This window comes from Lytechinus pictus, chromosome 3 (assembly GCF_037042905.1).
Source record: "Lytechinus pictus isolate F3 Inbred chromosome 3, Lp3.0, whole genome shotgun sequence".
Lineage (NCBI taxonomy): Eukaryota > Metazoa > Echinodermata > Echinoidea > Temnopleuroida > Toxopneustidae > Lytechinus > Lytechinus pictus.
The window spans coordinates 68039538-68057588 of NC_087247.1; positions in this window are offsets into that span (position 1 = coordinate 68039538).

Here is an 18051-nt window from a genome sequence, read left to right on the forward strand (position 1 = left end):
GGCACTAGCGCACCAAGTGGGAATCGAACCCAGGCCACCGGAATCCGAAACCCCCTCACTACCAATTGAGCTATCGCGCCTTAGAATGTTTCGTTTCTAATTATAAAAAAAGCCAGCTCGGCTTGTACTGGCTTTTTTAAAACAGATACATAACATTCTTTATTTCAAAACGTCATCAAAATGTCCAGTTTACGGATTGGAATATAAAAATCAGATTGCGTTTCGCGCTTGCATCAATAGCCTATATATTATTTTTTTTAAATATGTATTAAATGCTCCGTTTTCATGTCAGAATATAAAAAAATCTGAAATTTTAACATTACAATTAGATACGAATCATGTTCATGATTACACTTACGAATTGTGTAACTTTCTGACTTTCAGCTCTAAATTTCATGGCATATACAAAAACTGCTTGCGCTTCGCGCTCGCATTATTCAAATAGGCCTTGACAGATACTTAATCGTGCTTGTGAGAATAAAGCTAATATGTACTTAATAACAAATACTTGATAAATAAATCAATGAATGGTACCCCCTGCAAAATACCAAGCCCCGCCCCCGTGCTCTGCTGACAAAATCCTAGCTATACGCTGCTGGTCAGTGAGCTGACTGACCAAGTCTTTTAAACAAAAGCCTTAATTTGGGGAAGAATTTGTGTTTATTAAGAAAAAGATGTTTTAAATTACAATATTTACATTCAATTGAGGTCATAATAAATAGATAGATATATATGTATAAACATATAAATAAATAAACGAATAAATAAATAAATGACCCCCTCCCCAACAAGCTTTCCATTATTTTGCTTCTGTTGTTTAATCCTTTTTCTTGAATTTTTGGGGCAAATTTCCCCCTCCCCTCACTTCCATGCATCTTCCATCAAAAGGCTTACGTCAGTGTCCGTAGCTCATATTTCCAATTTTAGAATGTAGAAGGGATTGTTTCATGCAACTACGGTCTCTTTAATCAGTTAATTGTACAGTTCATTAGACCAGAAATTAAAATAGATCGGTCAATAACCATTTGCATGAGCCAAGAGTTTTCATCTGCGGAGAATGATGTTTGAAATACCAAAAGAGTAGGTTCTTAAAGTTCACATTTTAATTCTAAAAGCTCATTTCATCACATGTATTGCCATGTTGAGAAATGCAGTCGTACGACCATTATGACAAACAAATCTAAAGGCTAATGACCAGCGTCCAGCACAGATATTGTAATATAAAGATGGTCGTACAACTGCATTTCCCCAAATGGCATTGGCAATACAGTCATGTATGTCCAGGGCTGCCCAGGGTCGGGCTGTCCGGCCTTAGACTACGATATATAACAGCATGGACCTACGATAATGAAGTAAAATGAACTGAATGAAAATCGTAACTTGCAATGCAAAAGACCATATAACATTTATTATTCCTATTTTCACATAATAATTATAGCAGCAGATCATTAGAAACAACTGAAACTAATAAGTATTCACAAAAGCGCCATTCATGTGATAATAAAATAATAAGCTCATCGACCCTAAATGACGTATGACCTTGATCATGTGACCTGAAATTTGTGCAAAATGATCGATGATACTTTAATACCCTTATGTTCAAGTTTAATCATGAACTGGATCAATAAAATTTAATAGTTATGATGTCATTTAAAAAAATACCCACATATGGCCAAAGTTCAGTGACTCTAAATGACCTTTGACCTTAATCATGTGATCTAAAACTTGTGCAAGACGATCAGTAATACCTGAATACTCATTAATTCTTTTCTATACATTCAAAGTTATAATGAAATTTCAAAAAACGTAACCTTAGTTAGATTTCAAGGTTGATATGACGCTGTCATATCGAAACTGCCGTCGCCTCCGCCGGAAAAGTGGCCCCTTTAGTCCTGCTCTGCTACGCAGGCGAGACAAAAATTTGGTATTGACGTGGCAACGGCCATATTTTTTTTTTACTTTGATAGTCCAATAACTGAAGTAAAATGTAGATTGAAAGAGTAGTTTAAAAAATGCTAATTCAGTCGTTTTATTCATACATGTATATTTTCTATGTTTTGGGATATAGATATTCCTATAAAATTAATGTTATCATGGTAACGGCAAATTAAATATCAGACCTATTTATGAATATCGCCACAGGTAGATTTACGTTCAGCAACAACCGAAGATCGAACTCTACAAAAGTAAACATAATCCTATATAATATGACGAGTATCGCACTGATTAATATTAGTATATAATTTATGTGCAATATAGATGTAATATTGTGCGCTGTTTGTTTTTTATCCGAAATGCGCATCCGATAAATGTACATTGTTATCTTTCGATATATCTTGCATCTTATTTCAATTTTTTCACTATATGTGACATGGCAACAATTATTATGTATTTATTCGGTTAGCGCTAAAATTGAAGAAATTGAGATGCGGAGCGCAAACATTATACCATTGATAGTTTTCACAAACTTTTATTTTGAGTAAATCACGATTTTATATTTCATATTGCCATATATGTGTGTGTAATATTCCAAATTGAAATGCTTATTTAGTAGACTTATAATTTGAAACTCTGAATAAAAATAATATTCCATATCAAAGATAATAAAAAATATGATGATAATCCGTCAAAATATCAAAATTCGTGATTTTCGACAGTCTTTCAGATTTTACGCTAAAAATGATACTTTCACGCAAAAGTGCACTTGGCATCCGCCCTTACGTTATTCCTCACTATTTCCGCAAGACTTTTAGCTGGGATGCAAAGAATTTACAAATTGTAATATCCAATTAAAAACTCGCTTTAGTATGTACTTATACATGTAATTATGTACATAATGTACGGTATTTTCAATTTTTCTATCAAAATGCTCACCTGGTAAAATGCACACTGTCTCCTTTCGGATAACATAAAATGAGATATCTTAAATTCTTTTAATATTTGTGGCATTAGGACATTTACTATACATTCGATGGATAGACGCATTTAAATCGAAGAATTTAAGTTGCGTAAAAAAACTTCAAACTATTGATTGTTTTCACAAACTTTTATTTTGAGGAAATCGCGGTTTTATGTTTCATTGTGCCATATGTGTGTGTGTAATATTCAAATTCGAAATGCATATTTATGAGACTTATAATTTGAAACTCTGAATAAAAATAATACCATATCAAAGATAATCAAAAATATGATGATAATCCGTCAAAAAATGCGTGATTTTCGACATTCTTTCAGATTTTACGCTAAAAATGACACTTTCACGCAAAGTTGCGCTTGGCATCCGGCCGTACGCTATTCCTGGGTATTTTTCCAATAATTTTAGCTGGGATGCCAAGCATTAACAAATTTTGCCGTCTAATCCTTATCTAGAGCACTTTTTGACGTTTGGCCGGTCTACTAAATCAAATACTGCAAGCGCGAAGCGCGAGCTGAAATTTTTGTATATATTGACCTCAAACTTTGCTGATTTTGTTAGAATTACATCTAAACACATTCATGAAGCACCTTTTGTAGTCATTGTAATCATGATTATCATACGCATCTTACTAATCAAATACTGCTAGCGCGAAGCGTGAGCTGAAAATTTAGGAAATTCAGACCTGACGAGGGGCATTCTAAGGCTTGTTTGTAGGAATTCACTAAGACCCTAGGTATTTCACTAACCAAATGATGCGAGCGCGAAGCGCGAGCTGAAAATTTTTTATATTCAGATCAGAAAAATTGTCATTTTAAGGACTGATTTTAGGAGTTCATGAAGAGCAGAAATCTCACCAATCCACTAATACGAACTTTAGCACGGACAGGAAATGTTTTATATTAAGACCTTAAAATATGGCAATCACGTACTTTAAGTAGTCATGAAAAAGAAGAATATGTCACTACATAAAACAATAATAACTCGAATTGCGAGGAAATATATCTGTTGTATATTGATTTGAAAACGGGAGGTTTTAGTACAACAGGATTATATATCTCGTTAAACAGTCTACGCGAGCACCAGGAACAATGAAGACACAATGAAGCAAATAATGCAAATTATGAAAAAATGCTTCTTATGTAATACAACATAATATAATATAACATTATAATGAACAATAATTTCTTCTTTCCCCACTACGTTTCTCTTCCTTTTTCCCTCTTTTTCTCCTTTTCCCAGTTTTTTTTTCGGCCAGCCGATTGGGGTAATAATATAAGAGTGACAAGAAATAATCACAGATTTCCTATCTTATTTTTATCACTCTTAATTATATACCTGTGAGATAATGAAATCAATTAAAGCAATGCAGTGTGAGAATGAAGCGCAAGCGGATCTTTATTTTGATACATTTTGTAAGAATTTGATAAATATTCCCTTCCCTTCTTATTGCCTTTTTCCTCTTATATTTCCTTATTCTTTTTTTTTCTCCTCTCCTTCACTCTGAAAATATTGGGTAAAAGTGCTTCATGAGGGTAATAATGTGTCCAACCAACATTGGGCATTTATTGTAATCCAGTGTGATGAATATTTTGCCCATTCTAAAGAAATTGCTGCTTATTTTCTAACCTTACAAAAATTGACAATATGCTTCCCGCATTGGGTAAATATTGCCTCAAATTGGTTGGACACATATTGGTAAAAAAAGTACCCAATATTTTTACAGTGTTCTTCTAAGCTTCTTTCTCTTTATTCTTCTTCTCCTTCTTTGTCTCTTTCTTCTTCTCATCCTTTTCCCCACTTTTTTTTTCTGCACTGTCACCAAGGGGGGGGGGGGGGCTGACCGCTTCGACACCATGGGGTTTATACGCAAATTTACACATGCAAAACACCGGTGTGGATTGAACACCAGCCCGGTATCTATACAGTGCGTCCCACAAAAAACGAAACCGAGATATATCGATGATTTATCATAACTTAATCGCAAATACAATAGACAAATGACCTACCATTTTAAAGCTTAGAATCTCCTCTTTCTTCTGAAATTACTTAGATTATTTCTCATTCACGCATGAGTGAGCAAAAACAATTTGAAAAGGGGATACCAAAAAGTCACTTGGCGGGCCGTATCTGGGTTTTAAAAAGAAAACCACGTTTTAAAAAGTTCAATATCTGCTCTTTAATTTGATACCTCAATTACAGAAAATGGTCAAGAAATAACAAAGTTCTGGTTATTTGAAATAAGGCTTGAATTTCAATAATTTCATAAAATGAAGAGGTTTTACAGGCTAGCGTTCAAACTCACTCGATACTCCGTTTTGTTGACGCTCAGCTATGCAGTAATAGTCCAGTCAATCTAGCCAGAATAGGGGGGTAACCCACCACTAATTGCAACACGAGATATTCCACTGAAATACTTGCCAGGAAGGTCCCCTAAACAACATACTAAAAGTCCCAAGAAATCCAAGTAGTGGAAATTTATGAAATTTGCATATTATGCAAATTAGCCATGAAAAATTTGAAAAAGAAGGGAAATAATCCAAAGATTACAAATTAAATGTCCAAAACAATTTAATTTGAATGGAAATTCAAGATAAATAACTGAATTCAATGTTTGTAATCAAAAGTGCAAAAATTTATACCTCATTTGCATATTATGCAAATAAGCATCCTTATATGGAAAAAAATGTCAAGATATTTTTCTCATATAGACTGCTTGAAAACATTTCATTAATGTTGACATTAATATGCTACTATAAAGCATGAGAATTCATCCCAATGCCTGAAAATTAATCCAAAGATTACAAATTAAATGTCAACAGCAAGTAATTTTGAACAAAAGTTCATGATGAATAAATAAGTTCAATGTTTTTATTTAAAAAAGCTAGCAAATCTGCCTCATTTGCATATTATGCAAATAAGTATCCTTATATGGAAAATGTCAAGAAATTTTGATTTTTATCACATTGACTGCAGTGAAGACATATCAGTTTTTCAAATTAATATGCTGCTATCACTAAGCATTCAAATCTATCCTAATATAATATGGTGTTAAGTCTTCTATGCAGTCAATTACATGTGGAGTGCCACAAGGTTCACTCCTTGGACCTATCTTATTTCTCATATACATTAATGATTTCCCTCAGTCTTCAAAAATCCTTTCATTTATCCTGTTTGCAGATGACTCAAGCATATTTTTTTCTGAAAAGAACCCCTGCAATTTATTGCAAACTATCAATTCAGAATTGATTTCTGTTAACGAATGGATCATTGCTAACAGGCTTTCCTTAAATCTTGTTAAAACAAACTACATGTTATTCAGCAACACCCTAGCAACATTGCCAGATAATATTACAATCAGTGATGTTCAGATTACTGAAGTCTTGAGTACAAAATTCCTTGGGGTACACATTGATAGTAAGCTGAATTGGAAAGTTCACATATCTTATTTATGTAAACTTCTTTCCAGAAATTCAGGAGTCATTAATTCATTGAAGAGTATATTCCCAAAAAATATTTTATGCATGTTGTACTCAACTCTCATTTTGCCTTACTTGAATTATTGCATCCTTGCCTGGGGTAACGCTGCTAAAGTTCATTTAGATGGGTTATTTAATGTCCAGAAAAGGGTAATTAGACTAGTATGTGGAGTAAGTTCACGATCTCACACAAATATTTTGTTTTATGAAAACAAGTTCCTTAATTTACATGACATATTTGATCTCAACCTTGGTTGCATTATGTATCAATTAAATAAAAGAGAACTTCCACTTGCCCTTGATTCATTATGTGTTAGAAATGACCAAATCCATTCTTACTATACAAGACAAGTTTCTTTTCTCCACTTGCCATTGGTCAAAACTAGTTTTCGGCTAAATACATTCGTTTATACAGGGCCAAAATTATGGAACTCCCTTCCTTCTTCATTGAAGAAAACAGTTAGCCTTAGTGTTTTTAGAAACAAGTTGAAGACCGATTTACTGAAGAAATACTTAAATCAGTAAACGAATGCCTGCTTGTTATATCTCGTCTAACTTTATAAATTGTATTCTTCCCACAATTATCTATGCAAAATAGAGCTCTGCCTATTTTCTTTATATTTTCCTCTTTTCTTTCTTCTTTTTGAATTTTAGATTCTTATACTTTAGGTCTAATAGAATGTTTGCATTCTGCATTTCACCTTTTTGTTACTTTTTAGTGTATCTTTTGTAAATATGTATATCTGTACTTTGGTTATTTACTCAAATTTTTTAACATTCTGGTGGCCTATGGCCCACAAGCTAAGCTTCTTAGTAGGTCACCACGTTTCATTTCCGTCTGTTCTCATGGGTGTTACTAATGTTCCATAAAAAGTAGTGCATGTAATATGTATATTATCCTGTAATTATTTACTCTTGTTCTTTGCTATTTACTTGTATCCCAATAATCTACTGTTGTTATTGTTGTTGCTTGATATCGGAATTGAAACGAAATAAAGATTCATTCATTCATTCATTCATTCAAGGAAAAATACTGGAAATATGTTCGTCGCTTCCTTAAGCCCCTTTCACAATTGACGTACGACTATTTGCGACCTTTTGGTCGTGCGACAGGCTGCAACAGGCATCAATCGCTAGTCATCTCATAAGATCGCACAGAGGCTTTCACAATTGCAACAGCTGTCGCACAACAAAAACAACCAGTAAACCTCGTTGCACGAGTAAGTCGCATATGCTCTTATTGTGCTCGTGCGATCACATGCGAGTGTTGCACGAGGGATTGCGAGTGGAACGGTCGCATACATGCGACTGAAACGGTAGTGCAATGTTGTAAGCCGTTGCGATCGGTCTTGCAACAGTCTTATAGCCCATATTATTATCGCAACCAGTCGCAAGACAGGTCTCTGTACATGTAGGTCGCTTGCACATGTGCAAGTGTTGCACGACCTCCAGTCAAGTAAATGCGACTACTTAGTTGTGCCACCTCTCGCACCAAGTCGTACAACGTTGAACAACACTCGCACGATGATCGCCCGACCGATGGTACGACCCGGGTACGGCCTGATGCGAGTGAATCGATCGTATTTGATCGCGTTCGGATTTTGAACATGTTCAAAGTTCAGATGTGACCAGTCACGACCACCTCGAGTTCGTGCGACCGTCTACAACGACTGCGAGTGCTCGCAAGACACCAAGAGATCGATCGTGCAACAACAAGAAAAAACTGTTGCAGGCGGTCGTAAACTGGTCGGACGTCAATTGTGAAAGGGGCTGAATGGTCGCATACATGCGAATGCAACGGTAGTGGAATGTAGTAAGCCGTAATTTCGATCGGTCTTGCAACAGTCTCATATTATCGCACCCAGTCGCAAGACTGGTCTCTGTAGGTCTCCAGCACTTGTGCAAGTGTTGTACGACCTCCACTCGACTAAATGCGACTATACTTAGTTGTGCCACCTCTCGCACCAAGTCGTACAACGTTGAACAACACTCACACGATGATCGCCCGACCGATGGTACGACCTGTTGCGAGTGAATCAATCGTATTTGATCGCGTTTGGATTTTGAACATGTTCAAAGTTCAGATGCGACCAGTCACGATCACCTCCGACCACCTCGAGTTTGTGCGATCGTCTACAACGACTGCGAGTGCTCGCAAGACACCAAGAGATCGATCGTGCAACAACAAGAAAAAACTGTTGCAGGTGGTCGTAAACAGGTCGTACGTCAATTGTGAAAGGGGCTTAAGCCGCGTTGTTAGTCTGACAAGATGATGGGATCGGCAAGAACAAAGCACAGTATTTGAATTGGTGTGTAGTTTGTTAGAGTTAGCAACCCTTAATTTTTTCTTATATGGATGGGAACGACTTATACATGTACTTTGTTGAAAATTCACCGTATAAACATGATAAAGGGAGGCCAGGAAAAGCAAACTTATGGCAGGTAAGATCTGATATTAAGAAGTGTAGCAGAGATTCCGTCTGGCCTAGTAGCTTCATGCAGGGTGTTTTCTTTAACAATTTCTTCAGTAGTCTGGCTACACCTGTTTGACTAAACAATATGTTATCTGGCCATATCTGGGTCAGGACTGGGTCCCAGGACTTGTAGAGCAGCGTCATCATCATCATCATCATCATCATGATCAGTGGTGAATACTGAGACTAAAAATCTTTGCCTTCCTTTAATAATGCTATTCCAATGTAGTCATAGCTATTGATATTAAGGGCTCCCAACATGCTAATTGTTACAGCCTGGATCATTTTCAATCCGGTCAGCAAATTATGTATTATAGGCTTGTCTACAAACCCTCTTATGGTCCTCTTTAATGCATTGTAACAATTCTGAGCTTTACCTTACTGATGCTTTTGGAGCTCTAAAATGTGCAAGCCTTCCTAGTCTTTCTCTAAAACTCTTGACATCTTTCGACACAACTTATGTCCATTGTCCATTGAGGCAACTTGTGTCGGAAGAAGACATGGTTAACGGTGTGTTCTTGTTAAAGTCCTCTTGATTGGCATTCAGTCTCCTATGCTCGACTTGTCGGATTTCAGTACAGAAAGTTGTATGATTGTCCAAAGTACATCTGCATGACACTATCAAAGTCAGCATTCATCCGGAAGAACATCCTTAGTCGTACCGTAATTACGAAAAGGTTTATTCCTCTGGATAACCTCACAGTATACCCATGAGTAACACATTGTGGCAAATAAATCCTGGAAGTGGTACACACTGTCTAATCAATGTTGGATGGTATTTGATGGTGATGTTAAGGGTGTTCCATTATGTTGTGTCCTCCTGTTGGAAAGGCAATAATCTGGCTTAGTCCTCCTGGTTTGTTCATTGTCTCACTGAGGAATTTCTGTTTACCATAATAATCAGGACATTAATATTATAATTTGCATACGACTTACTTAGAAACTATAGCTTTAATATTTGGAGATGGTTGCCATAGGAGATTTATCAAAGAGGAAAGAACAGAAAATGGATTCTTCATCATGAAGCAGCAACTGGATTCAGCAAGAACGTCTAATCACGATTCCTGTATCTGAGAAAGATGCCTATAATGCACTTTAAGCCTTCATCATGAATTTATGAATGGCTTTCATGTCGCTCGTATAGGCAAATGCCCATTGTTACTCTTATAAGCATGCCCAGAGATCTTGTGATCCAAGCAAGTACTCATATTCACCACCAAGACAAGTGATGATGATGACGATGATATGGGTTCTTTTAAAGCGCCGGTATCCGCCTCAGCTGGGCGCTCATGGGGCTTTCTCAAAAATAGGAAATATCTCACAAATTTCAATGTCTTCAAACAGTGCTTAGGATCATCATTCAGTTCAAGTACTGATCTAGTAGTGCTACAATTGAGTTATTCTTGAGATAATGTTGGAGTGGGGAACAGAAAGGTCTTCAGGTAAGACTCAAAAGTTGATTGGAGCTGCTCTCCTGATAAATTGGGAAGGCTATTCCACAGCTTTGGTCCAGAGATGTAAAAGGCTCTGTCACCCCAGGTTGTGTGGCTAAGAGATTTCCTCAGCAATGCTTGATCTGCTGATCTGAGACTGCGTGTTGGTCTATGCTGAGATAAGAGCTCTAATAATTATGTAGGGTGGAGATCTATCGTTAAGTGCTTTAAATACAAGGACCCCAAGCTTATAAGCTAAGTGGTGTGCTACAAGGACCAAATATTCGAAGCTCTTATTTGTACGGGTGTGACATCTTGTGCTGATCACTTGGCAATCCAGGAGCTTGCTAGCGTGGACTATACTCGCAAGAAACGCAAAGTCTCTACAAAGTCAAGAAGATAGCAAGACTTGGATGGAAATAATGAAGCATTCAAGCAGTCGGGTCCATGTAGAATGGACTCATCATTGTACAATATGAGTGGGGTAACTGCTCGTGACAAAAGTCAATATCAACCAAGCAAGAAGTGTAGGGAAGGTCATCATGGTTAATACACATAATCTACATGGAATTTTAGAGGAAAATATCACTATGTGTTCCTTGAATATTTATAACATGTCGGCTGTTTATTTGCATAATATGTAAATTACACTTCAGATATTAAGCTGATTATTAATGTTTTTGCCATTCTTAGTGATCACATCATATTGATCTTGACTGAAATGTTTTCATGACTGTTTTTGTGAGAAAAATCAAAATTTCTTGATTTTTTTTCCATATAAAAATGCTCATATATATGCAAATGAGGTAGATTTATTTACGATTTCTTATTTAAAAAATAACTAAATTTGTAAACTTATCATGGGCTTCAGTTCAATTCATATTGTTTTCTGCACCTGATTTGCAATATTTGGATTATTTTCCTTATTTGTAATTTATTATGGCTAATTTGCATAAAATGCAAATTGTGTGATTTTCCTATATGCTTGTATATTTCAGGACTTTTAATATGTGTTTGGGAAACCTTCCTGTAAGGTATTGCCATATTCCAATTTCAATAGATAATCTACTTGCAATTTTTGAGGGATGTATCACCAGTGCGTTATCTTGAATATTTATAACATGTTAGATACTTTTATTTGCATAATATGCAAATTACACTACAGACACCGTAGCTGAATACAAATGTAGTCAACGTCCTTAGTGTAAATTTCAATATTAATGAAATTTTCAAGCAGTTAATGAGAGAAAAATCACAATACCTTGACATTTTTCCATATAAGGATGATTATTTGCATATTATGCAAATGAGGTAGATTTTTTTGCACTTTTGACAAAAAAAATTGAATACAGTTGTTTATCATGAATTTTCGCTCAAATTAAATTGTTTTGGACACTCAATTTGTAATCTTTTGGATATTTTCCTTATTTTTCTAACTTTTTATGGCTTATTTGCATAATATGCAAATTTCATAAATTTCCACTGCTTGGATTTCTTGGGACTTTTAGTATGTTGTTTAGGGGACCTTCCTTGAAAGAATTGCAGTGGAATATCTCGTGTTGCAATTAGTGGTGGGTCAAACTCTATATTGACTGGACTATAAGTCTTTTGTTACCGTGCGATAGCTTCAGTGGGAAACCGGTGAAAACACGTTTATTTAATGAAATTATGGAAATACAAGCATTGTTTCGAGGGATCATAACTTTTTTACTACTTGACCATTTTCTGTGATTTAGGTATCAAAGAAAAGAGAAGATATTGAACTTTTTAGTCATGTGATTTTCTTTTTGAAATTCAGATACCCCCGCCGAATGAGTTTTTGGCATCCTTTCTTCGAATTGTTTTTGCTCAATCATGCGTGAATGAGGAATAATCTAAGTAATACCAGATGAAAGAGGAGATTCTAAGCTTTACATTGGTAGGTCATTTGTCTATTTTATTTATGATTAAGTTATGATAAATCATCGCTAAATCTCGGTTTCGTTTTTTCTGGGACGCACTGTATAAAGGTCCACACAAGAGAAGCGTTGAAACACGCGAGTTAAGATTCAAACCGATATTGGTTTAACACTAATCGGTGTTGCTTTAAATGCCAAATTGGTGTTATAACACCATTGTTTCAACACCTCTCTGGTGTTGACCGATTTAGATACCAGGCTGATGTTAAATTAACACCGGCGTTTTTGCTGTGTAATAGATGTATAGATTATTGTGATAATAATAGCTGTATAGTAATTTATTAAATGAATAGAATTGTAAAAATCTGGAACATAATGGACATCCAAAGTAGGGAGGTTACTTTGGTGGACGAGGTATATAAAAACAAATGTTCTCAAATTCAATATCCACATTTTGTGAAACTGTACACTGCAAAAACTTCGGTGTTGATTTATCACCAGCCTGGAATCTATATATGTCCACACCATATAAGTATTGAAACAACACCAGTTTGGAATCAAACCGATGCTGTTTTGATACTAATTGGTGTCGTATAAACACCTATCTGGTGTTAGACCAAAACCAAACTGGTGTTGTTTAACACTTCTCTGGTGTGGACATATATAGATTCCGGGCTGGTGTTAAATCAACACCAGAGTTTTTGCAGTGTATGTCTGAGTTCTTTGGTTGTATTTTTGATATTGATAAATATGACATTTATTTTTGTCAGCCATCGCATTTACTTTATAGAATACAACAGTAACAGAGGATCACAAGGTTTAGGCGATCAAAACACAAATGAAAAATGCAACAGCACGATTTAGCTTATTTTCATGTTGAAATGGAAATTAGCTTCGCCCTCTTGCTTTGTATATTTAACATACTTTTACCTCCAAAGAGGCCATGCTTATTATGATTCAAAGTTATTTATTCTTTCTTTTAACAAGTGAAATGAATCACCTTGAAATCATTAAACCTAAATCATCCATTAATTATATCTCATGTTTTTCACTTTATCTCTCAATAACAAAGGCAGAAAATTCCACTTTTAGACCTGAAATAAATTTATGTTCTCATATTGATCAATTATTCTTCAAAGAATCTGTCCCGACACCTAAAATTACATAATCGCCCGGTATACATCCTTTCACATTTAATGGGCAAGTCAACCCTGGCAAAATTGACTTGAATAAGAAAGATCAGAGTAGCATAAGGCTGAAAATTCCATCAAAATCGGATAAAAGTTAACATTTTTTCCAACACAATTTTAAAATTTCGCTTAATTTCACAAAACAGTTACAAAAATTCTTGGTCGGCATGCAAATGAGGGGACCGATGACATCATCCACTTAAAATGAAACTTATTTTTTCCTCATCATAATGTGAAACAAGGTTTGATTCTTTATCGAAGATGTTGGAATATTCATGAAGATGCTTCCTTAATGTCAAATATGCAAAAAGTGAAATTTGTATATCACTATACGTTGCGCTTATTATGGTTTTGAGAAAAATAAGCGAAACTTTAAATGTCATAACTTTCTTAATTTTTATTCACAACTGATTTCGATGATTTTTTTCATTGTACTTGCTTGATTTTCTCTTCATTCAAATACAATTTTTGTTGGGAAGCGGGAACTTCAATTTTAATAATTGAAAAGACGGACATTTTTTTATTAATTGCTACTTTCTAATATCACTTTCCATATTTATCAGTTCAAGGACATCCAAACTTGCCTTCATAAAAAAACTGCATTAAAAGTAACTAAAAAAACTGTAGCTCAAAAATTTGCATTGATTTTTTACTTAAAGGACAAGACCACCACAACAAGAAGTTGATTTGAATAAAAAAAGAAAAATCGAATAAGCATAACACTGAAAATTTCATCAAAATCGAATGTAAAATAAGATAGTAATGACATTTTAAATTTTCGCTAATAATTTCACCAAACAGTATATTCACATCCTGGTCAGTATGCAAATAATGAGACTGATGACATAATGCACTCATTCTTTCTTTTGTATTTTCTTATATGAAATATTCTAATTTTCTCCTCATTGTCCTGTGGTACAAAGTTTTATTCCTCCCTGGACATGTGCATTTACCATTTTAAAAAACATTTTAAGGTTCAGTCGAGTTGATCCTTATTGCCAAATCTAGAAAAATTGAAATATTGTATACTTCAAACAATAAAAAACAAAAGAAATAGTGAGTGAAGGACATCATCGACGCTCTCACTTGCATATCACTGAATTGTGCATAACTGTTTTGTGAAAAAAATGAAAGTTTAAAATGTCATAGCTTTCTTATTTCAGATCCGATTTTGATGACATTTTCAGCGTTATGCTGGTTTGATTTTTCTCTGTTGATTCAAATCAACATTTTCCTGGGATGGACTTGACCTAATAAAAAAATTATATGTGGACATGCCTTTTGAATTCGCCCTACATAAAAGAAAAGGTGGTTTTTATAACGCTTTTAAAGATTTTATTCGGTTTAACAAACAACATCTCTGTCGAACTGAAAGGCATTGTCATGAAATTGTGTCATTTTTGTCTCGCGCACCAGAGATGAAGGCGAGACTTAGGGATCCAAATGTCGTCCGTCCGTCCGTCACAAACCTTGTGACACATAACTCCGCAACCGTAAGTCACTTTCAACCAAACTTGGATGGTAGATGTACTTTGGGGACCTGCATGTTATGCTGCAGTCGGAGGTCACATGGTAAGGTTAAAGGTCATTTTCAGGTCAAAGTTAAAGTTTACATGCAAGACTCTCTTATGAAACCTAACTTCGCACCGTAAGTCACTTTTCAACTAAACTTGGATGGTAGGTGTACTTTGGGGACCTGCATATTATGCTGCAGTCGGAGGTCACATGGTAAGGTCAAAGGTCATTTTCGGGTCAACGTTAAAGTTTACATGCAAGACTCCCTTATGAAACCTAACTCCGCAACTCATAAGTCACTTTTCAACCAAACTTGGATGGTAGATGTACTTGGGGGACATGCATGTTATTCTGCAGTCGGAGGTCACATGGTAAGGTCAAAGGTCATTTTCAGATCAACGTTTAGTTTACGTGCAAGACTCTCTTATGACACATGTCTCCGCAACCGTTAGTCACTTTTCGCCCAAACTTGGGTTGTAGATGCACTGAGGAGACCTGCATGTCATGGCGCAATCAGAGGTCACATGGTAAGGTCAAAGGTAATTTTTAGGTCAATGATATGACACATGACTCTGCAACCGTAAGTCACTTTTATACCAAACTTGGGTTGTAGGTGTACAGGATACCTGCCCGTTGCTGTGTTCGGAGGTCACATGGTAATGTCAAAGTTCATTTTGAGGTCAACATTAAAGTTTGCCTGCAAAACTCTTATGACAAATGTTATTCCATCCCAGACATGTCACAGTGAAGTTTTGATACAATTCTGTTGCGTGCTCTGGCAAATCACGATATTTCTGTTTATTTTCATAAGTGGGCGAGACACAAATTCGCTTCTTCCTTGTTAAGCTTAATATATACTGTGTATAAACTGAAAATATGAGCGAATTGGCGCGTCAATTTACAACGCCACGAATGATGAACGAGTGGAACGCCTCTGGCAGTCTCGCCTGCATTACGCAATTTAATATAGCAGCATTGCTAACTTTGAAAACTACAATAAAATAATCATTCACAAAAACACCATTCATATAATGACATATTACCACGTTCATTGGCCATAGATGACATTTGAACCCATGTCCACATTTCATTCACTCTATCCATAAACTTTCAAAGTCATGATGGCAATTCAACAATTACCCCAACATGGCCTAAGTTTATTGACCTTAACTGACCTTTGACCTTGGTTTTGTGACCTGAAACTCACAGGGGATGTTCAATGATACTTGATTACTCTTATATCTTAAGTTTTATGAAATAGATCCATAAACTTCAGAGTTAGGATGGTAATTCAACAAATACCCCCAACACGGCCAAAGTTCATTGACCTTAAATGACCTTTGACCATGGTCATGTGACCTGAAACTCGTACAGGATGTTCAGTGATACTCGATTACTCTTATGTCCAAGTTTTATGAACTAGATCCATAAACCTTCAGAGTTCGGATGGTAATTTAACAAAGACCCCCAACACGGCCAAAGTTCATTGACCTTAAATGACCATTGACCATGGTCATGTGACCTGAAACTCGCACAGGATATTCAGTGGTACGTGATTAACCTAATGTCCAAGTTTCATGAACTAGATCCATAAATTTTCAAAGTTATGAAGGTAATTCAACAAATACCCCCAACTTGACCAAAGTTCATTGACCCTAAATGACCTTTGACCTTGTTCATGTGACCTGAAACTCAGGAAGGATGTTCACTAATACTTGATTAACCTTATGTCCAAGTTTCATGAACTAGATCCATAAATTTCCAAAGTTATGATAGTAATTCAACAAATACCCCGAACTTGACCAAAGTTCATTGACCCTAAATGACCTTTGACCTTGGTCATGTGACCTGAAACTCGACAAGATGTTCACTAATACTTGATTAACCTTATGCCCAAGTTTCATGAACTAGGTCCATATACTTTCTCAGTTATGATGTCATTTCAAAAACTTAACCTTCGGTTAAGATTTTGAAAATAATTCTCCAAACATGGTCTAAGTTCATTGACCCTAAATGACCTTTGACCTTAGTCATGTGACCTGAAACTCATGCAGGATGTTCAGTAATACTTGATTAACTATATGTCTTGGTTTCATGAACTAGGTCCATATACTTTCTAAGTTATTATGTCATTTCAAAAACTAACCTTAGGTTAAGATTTGATGTTGACGCCGCCGCCGCCGTCGGAAAAGCGGCGCCTATAGTCTCGCTCTGCTATGCAGGCGAGACAAAAATGGCGTTTATGGGGGAGACACATTTCATATTTCAAACATGAATTACTTTGGTATACAGGGGGCTAGAGATTTAATTTTGTTCTCATTTTAATGTTTAAGTGAATACCACTATATAATCTTAAAAAGAAGAACATTCTTTTTGCCGTATTTGGAATCCTCTGGAAATTTCCTTTCAGAAAAAGTATACTTTTGTTTGCATAGAGTAAATATTTTTCAAGTTAAGACAACTTATATATGATAGGGATGCTATCATTAGGTTTAGGTGACGAAATAGGCCGAGTCCGAAACGTAAATGGCCATGTATCAATATATTTATTTCACTGTTAAAAATTATTCAAACAACGCTGTTTACTATGCGAATCGCACAGTAGTTTAAACATTTTAAACAATAAGTGTTTAAAATCTTAAAGAACAAAATTTAAATTCAAATATATAATTATCAATTATTTAAGCATGGTTGTTAAGATTTTAAACAACTACTGTGCGATTCACATAGTAAACATAATTGTTTAAATTATTTTTAACAGTGTTCATTGAAGTATATCGGGAATCTAATATGATTACCTAGTGAAATCACTAAGGCATGACTTTATTTGACAATTTAACAAATGGTCAGCAAGCCAATTAGACATATTTCCGCTCATAATTTCCGGTAAATATTCGTACGCATCATGATATTTCTGTTATATTTTCTTCCCGCTTAGTGTGCCTTGTTAAAGGTCGTAGCAAATAAACACAATCGTCCGACAAAGATGCAATTTCAAACGGTCTTATGATGTTAATGGTTTATATATAATTACTATTTTTATTAACCTCTTTCCATAATCCGTACTCATAATTACCTCATCATATCAAACATCTTTATGGTATCAATGAATGATTTTAATCAATTCTGAACGATTTAGGTTTGATTG